Raw genomic sequence first — 6,000 nt, 5'->3', positions numbered from 1 at the left:
TGACACATCTGTGGTGTGCAATTTTTTTATTACAGGAGGAAACTGAAAAATCAGCGGAAATCCCACAGACAGATTTGAGTTAGCTGTATTAAACTAACAGTGCAAATAATCACACCATGCAACCAGGTGCTGGTGGTAAAAAATTGAAAGTTCATCCATCCATTCCTAATCCAGTTGCAGACTGCCGGAGTCTAGCACTGCTATCTTAGCGCAAGAATTGGGCAAATGCCCTGGAGAGGCTGCCAATCGATTGCACTGCTAACAAAGACAACTATGCTAGGTCAGGATGCTACACAGGACAGGTCAACATAAGCACTTAGTCTCCATACATTGGAGGAAAAAAGATCCACCAGGAAAAAAACCTAACCAAGTGCAAACCAGAACAGATTTAAATTTCTCACCAAGAGGTTTCACTTTATGCTTGAAGGAGTCCTCAACTAACTAGCTTAGTCACACTTTTTAGTAAAATATATAATTCTACATGGCAAATAATTTAATAGTATGTAGAGTAGTGAGCAAACAACAGTACCAACACCCCTGGCACATCTATCCTGACTGTGTGTTAGTAAACGAAAAAAGAAGAGCAATCTCCAAGGTTCTTCATTCTGTAAAACATGGATTTCAAACTGTTATTCCTTAAATAAGGACAGAGGCCATGAATGTTGTGCATGCTGGTTGTTGTGCATGCCTCTGAAAATCTGAAAGCAAAAAGAAAAAGGAGAAAAATGTACTGGTTGTGCATTTAAATGGAAACCAAAACCAAATGAACACAGATGAAAACACAAACCTTCCAGTCGAATGGATTAGAAAATGTCCAATGACTCAACCCATAATCAGCATCAAGGTTAAAAAGAACAGCTAGAGTACTTTGTTAACTGAGTACATACTCTAAAAGTCAACAGCTATAAGCAGGATCCTGTAGCTAAAAAGTGTTTTATGGACATGAGGGGTTCTAGTTTCCCAAATAAAACCCTGACAGACATTTTATGGACTGACGAAAGACAAAGCGTTCTTCTGGATGTAGAAGATTTCATCAGTTTACCTTCAAATGCTGAATTAATGCTACAATAAGTGAACAGTGGTTGGTTCTTCAATTTATCTTTGTTTGTGTTTTAGTTTGGAATGAAAAAAAAAAACATTTCCTTTTTTAAGCAGCCTAATGTTCTTTTTTTCCCTCACTTTCTCCAAAGTGATAACTCATTTGTTAACATTTTGCCAATGTGTTTGCATGGAGGGAAATAAAAGCTGCTGTAAGGATTTTCAATTTATCTCACTGCTTTGAATATGTAACTTGGATTCTAAATACAAATACATCATCTTTGGTATTATTTATACAGTTTAAAGAATAGGCAAACTATTTCTACTTGCAAGAATAACATTCTTTATCAAAGTAAGGTCATTGCTTGATACAAGAATGGCATCTTGCCAAATTAATTATTTGATCGTTTCTCTTTTTTTCTAGTTAATAGCTGCAGCATCATTGTTATTTGTAATTAAAATATTCAGCAGAAAAAAAAAAACCTTGATAGGTTTAGATTTAAATGCAAACGCCTCATGTATCAGGACTGTTTGTCTAACATAAGAATGAACCATCTCTTCAGTTCTGACTTTATAGTCTAATCAACGATGCTTTTATCACAGTGAGTCCTGTGCCAGTACTGGCAGTAATTCGCTCATGTCTGTCGCAGTCTACAGAATTAGGCTCTCGCTTCATGTCGCTCCAACATATTTGAATGGGAGCTGTGATTGATAGAGACTGAGAACAGGGGAGATAGGGAGGAGAGGAGGGAAAGAGGGAGGAGGGGGAGGTGTTTAAGCCTATCCGGAGGAAGAAGCAACTGGCCAAGAAGCCTCAGCAATTACACTTGCCAAAGCGGTTCCATCTGGCCAACAGGCTTCGCTTTCAGTATTCACGATCCTGAATGCGAACTCACGTATTTTGCAAACTGGTTTGGAGCAGCCGTCGCTCGGCGTGTTGGGATTGGGATTCTCTTTAACTTCACAGCGGACAGGCAGCAGTTTTTCTTCTTCTTTTTTATTTATTTATTTTTTTCTCCCCCTGTTGTACCGGCGTTTTCAGCGCCTCCACGCAGCGGATTTACAAAGCCACCTTGCGCGGAGCCGGAGATGAAATTCAGCACCCTGGACAGAGAGTGAGCATCCCGGGAACCCTGGACAGCGACTCGCCGTTCTCTGGAGGTAAGAGCGGAGTTCAACGGCGGCTTTTTGCCTCTCCATGTTCAGGGTAACAAGAAAGGGTGGGATAGAAATTGATACAAAATCACTCTTTCCCATTCTAAAAAGACATGTCACACATTATGATCAATAAGGCACTTGATATAATTATCAGAAAGTCCAGTTTACGTGAAGTTTGACGCTTTAGCGTTTGGTCATTTATTTAGCAGCTCTTTCACTTTAAACCATCCTTATTCTGACTCCTCTTCTCGCTTTTTTAGGTCCCACATTCGTATATTTTTGGTCCATTCATGAAATTATTAACGTGAGACATCAAGTGGTCACGAAACATGTTTTGAAACAAGTAAAAATAAGGTTTTATCTCTGCTTTGATAAACGGCAAGCTTCCGTTTGCTCTCGTCAGCTTTATTTAAGGCAGCTGGCTCGAGAGGCAGCGCGTGCCCAAGCAGCATCTGCTCGTGCCTCGGGTCCGCGCGCGAGACAGAAGAGCGAAAAAAAAAAAAAAAAAAAAATCAGCCCATCCACCGTTATCACGCGCACACGCACGCCGCTTATAATCCATACGACCCCCGTGGATCTCACTTCACCGTATTTCAGATTGACTGCTCGATAATGACGCTCACCCCGCTTCACCCTGAGCCTTTAATTTCAACTATTGAGTTAGAGAGGATGAATTTCTTGCCCACATATATGAGCTTTCATGCCACCTGCTTTGTCCCAACCCTTGTCAAACTAAGGTTAATGAGCAGGTGATTTTGTTGGACCACGCAACTGACAGGTTTGAGTCCACATGCTCAGAGCTATAGAGTGAAACATATTAATCATTTCGGAGCAATGCGATAAAAAAAAAAAAAAAAAAAAAAAAAAGTGTAGTTGTGTAGTTGGATACATTCTAACAGTCTCTTTGGGTTTCAGTTCTAGGTAGATGAGAACCTGGCAGTAAAATAGCCTTATATATAAATAGATGTATAGCGATATTTGAAAATAAATAAATAAATAAATAAATAAATAAATAAATAAATAAATAAATAAATAAATAAATAAATAAATAAATTGCTTTTTAGCTAGTGGAAATGCACCAATCAATCTCCCAGTTCTGTGTTGATTGGCTCTGATCAGTAATCAGCCAATCAAATGTTTTTTAAGCAATCTTGATCTATTCATTAAATGCACAAAAGAATGTGCCATTATTTCCAGTGTAAAAATGCAAAAATCTGCATTGTTTCTGATGGTGTTAGAAATATAAAGTCAGGTAAAGGTTAAGGATATCACTATGTTTGCGGGTGATGGATTAGAGCAAATCAAGATACAATCAGCTGGGCTTTTATTGACAGATTTTCTTTTTGCCAACTGGTAGAGCTAAGAATTGGACAAAAATATGTGCAGTTTCGAAATGTAATTTTTTTTTAAATTGCGTATGTTTTGACAACAGTAACCAACCCATGATTTACAAGTGGGCTTAGTTTTGGCTTAGGATCACAACAAAACAATTAGTCATTAAGTAGAGCACTAGAACAGTATGTCATATATTAGCAAATATTTCAAAGGATTTATTCAGTTTATACTTCTGTAATCCTAGCAGAGCATTAGCTGGTGCTTGGATTAACCATGTGACCTTTGAATGTCCAGACTGGTGCTTGAAGTTGATGTGGCCACCCAGCATCCTTTTTTTTTTTTGCCTTCTTTAATATGGCTTACTCAGCTGTCATGCTCCAGTTCTTTAAAATAATATAAAAATAATAATTCTCAAAATGTTAAGCTATGTCAGCCAAACTCTGAATAAGTAGTGACCCCCCCCCTTTCCCGCTTTCCCTGAGGCGGTCTGACAGGCTCTGATAGCTTTAAGCACACACACACACACATTCATCCATATTCAGACCATGTTAACCCACTGTGATGTGAGCCCCAGTTTGATTTTAATGATGTTCATTAAGATTTTGATTACACTTAATATTGGATAACTCTCGGCGCTGCGTCTGATATTCTGGCTCAGACGTTGAGTGAAAAGAACTTAGTGGAAGGAACCAAGTAGAGTGAATCTTAGCATGGCTGTTGCTACGGCCCTCTCACTCCGGCGTCCTTGAGGGAAAGAAATCACATATCAGCATGTCAGTTTTTTATTCTCTGGGATATTAAGCTCTGGGCACCACTGGATAGATTGCTGCTGTATATCAGCAGAATGATGAAGTAAATGCAAATTAATCCTTCACGCTCAATTTATTATCTAATAAACAGACTGTGAATTTGAATCTGAGCAGTGCCCCTACAGAGGGCAGGACCTACCGCTGCTTGTTACCTTTGTGTAAACTGTCTTTGTCTTGTTAGAAAATGAAGCGGTCAAGGATGGATGGAGAGCGATGGCAGGCTCGGCCCAGGGCTTTTTACAGTATCTCACATCATCTCATTGCCAGTTTAGCAGTCATTTGCCACCCAGTGGGGTACCTCTTCAGTAGCGCACTGTCTCAAACCATGCCTTATTGAGAAACATGGCACAGCGCGCAGCCTGAGGGACAGCACTTACCAGCCGGCCTTGGTATCCAGGACACAGTGAGCTGATAGGCTTTCGCTTTGGATTTTTTCGCATTACACAAATTGCAGGCCAGATTCCTTTCCATGAGTGTGCACTTTACATGCTCTTTGCACGACAAATTGTGTTACTGCATGCCTGGAATTCCATTTATGGGTCTCTTAAAGTCTAACGCCCTTTGCTAGAAATGCAATTAAATACATGACAGGCGGATTTGAACAGAAAGAGAGTAGGCAGTGGCGGTGAACGCCTACTCAGCCACCCTCCTTTCCCCGGATTTCCCAATCATCCCAAGCCAATGAAAATCCTCCCCTCCTCTCCACACCCCACCGCATAGTGAGTTGGTCAATTTGAGTGATCAACAGAAGGCAGTGTGGTAGGCACTGACTGTCACAGGGGATATTAGGGCACGGTGAGCAGCACTAATAAAAAAGAAAAAAAAAATCTGCATTTTTGAAACAGTCAGTGTCATTATTCTCTCTGGTTCTACAGCTCCCTTCGGCACAGTTAGAAACGGGAGAAATGAGAGTGCTTGTTCCTGGACTATGGCGTCCTATCCTAAGCTACATGTTACAGTGCTGCTGTTTGCATCTGATTCAGCTCATCCCATCAGTTCTCACTGGCTGGTTCCCCCATTTAAACTTACTGTGCTCCAGAGGGCTACAATATCACTGACATAATGGGATCTACTCCGATCAATAGCCAAATGGCATGGTGAATTGATAGCCACCACGCTGAACGATAACATGGCCTGGGTGCGGGTGAACTGCAGCCTTTGCATGCAAATTGCAAAACCCTGCATAAGCATTCATAATCCTGGTTGTCACATTTCGTCACAAACACAAATATTAATGTTGTTACTGGAGATTTTATGTGAGAGACCAACACAATACAGGGCATAATTGTGAAGTGGAAGAAAAACGCTCTAAGTTTGTCCATCAGCTTAATGCATAAAAATCTGAAAAGGGTGAAGTGAAAATGTTTTTTAGCCTCCTATATTCCAATACCCCTAAATCCAGTGCAAGTAAACCCTTTATAATAGATTCCATCTGTGTATAATGGGGTTGTGTATTTTTCAGATCTGGTCTATATGGAAGATTTGATGAATTGTAGGAGAAACCAGCTTAACAAAAGCTATGTAGAGGACACAGCAAACACCTGCTTTGGTTAAATGAGAGAAAAATTGAACTTTTTGACCTAAAAGTAAAACTAACACTGCATATCACTCTCACCACATCACCCCCCTCCAGCAGGGACAGGGGAGATTCTCAGAGTTA

The 6,000-nt window shown here is 40.2% G+C and overlaps 1 protein-coding gene across 2 annotated transcripts in view; it reads left to right on the top strand.

The window, feature by feature from the left end:
- The first annotated feature begins 1,816 nt into the window (after window positions 1-1,816).
- The window catches only part of tmem121ab (transmembrane protein 121Ab), a 54,019-nt gene continuing 49,835 nt past the window's right edge, over window positions 1,817-6,000 (top strand). For both annotated transcript variants that reach the window (XM_044107488.1, XM_044107487.1), the window contains exon 1: window positions 1,817-2,199. The gene's annotated coding sequence lies outside the window, so the exon portion shown is untranslated. The remainder of the gene's footprint in view (window positions 2,200-6,000) is intronic.

The sequence above is a fragment of the Gambusia affinis genome, linkage group LG22, assembly GCF_019740435.1.
Source record: "Gambusia affinis linkage group LG22, SWU_Gaff_1.0, whole genome shotgun sequence".
NCBI lineage: Eukaryota > Metazoa > Chordata > Actinopteri > Cyprinodontiformes > Poeciliidae > Gambusia > Gambusia affinis.
Note: the sequence above shows the minus strand (reverse complement) of the source record. Positions and strands in the feature narration are given on the sequence as shown.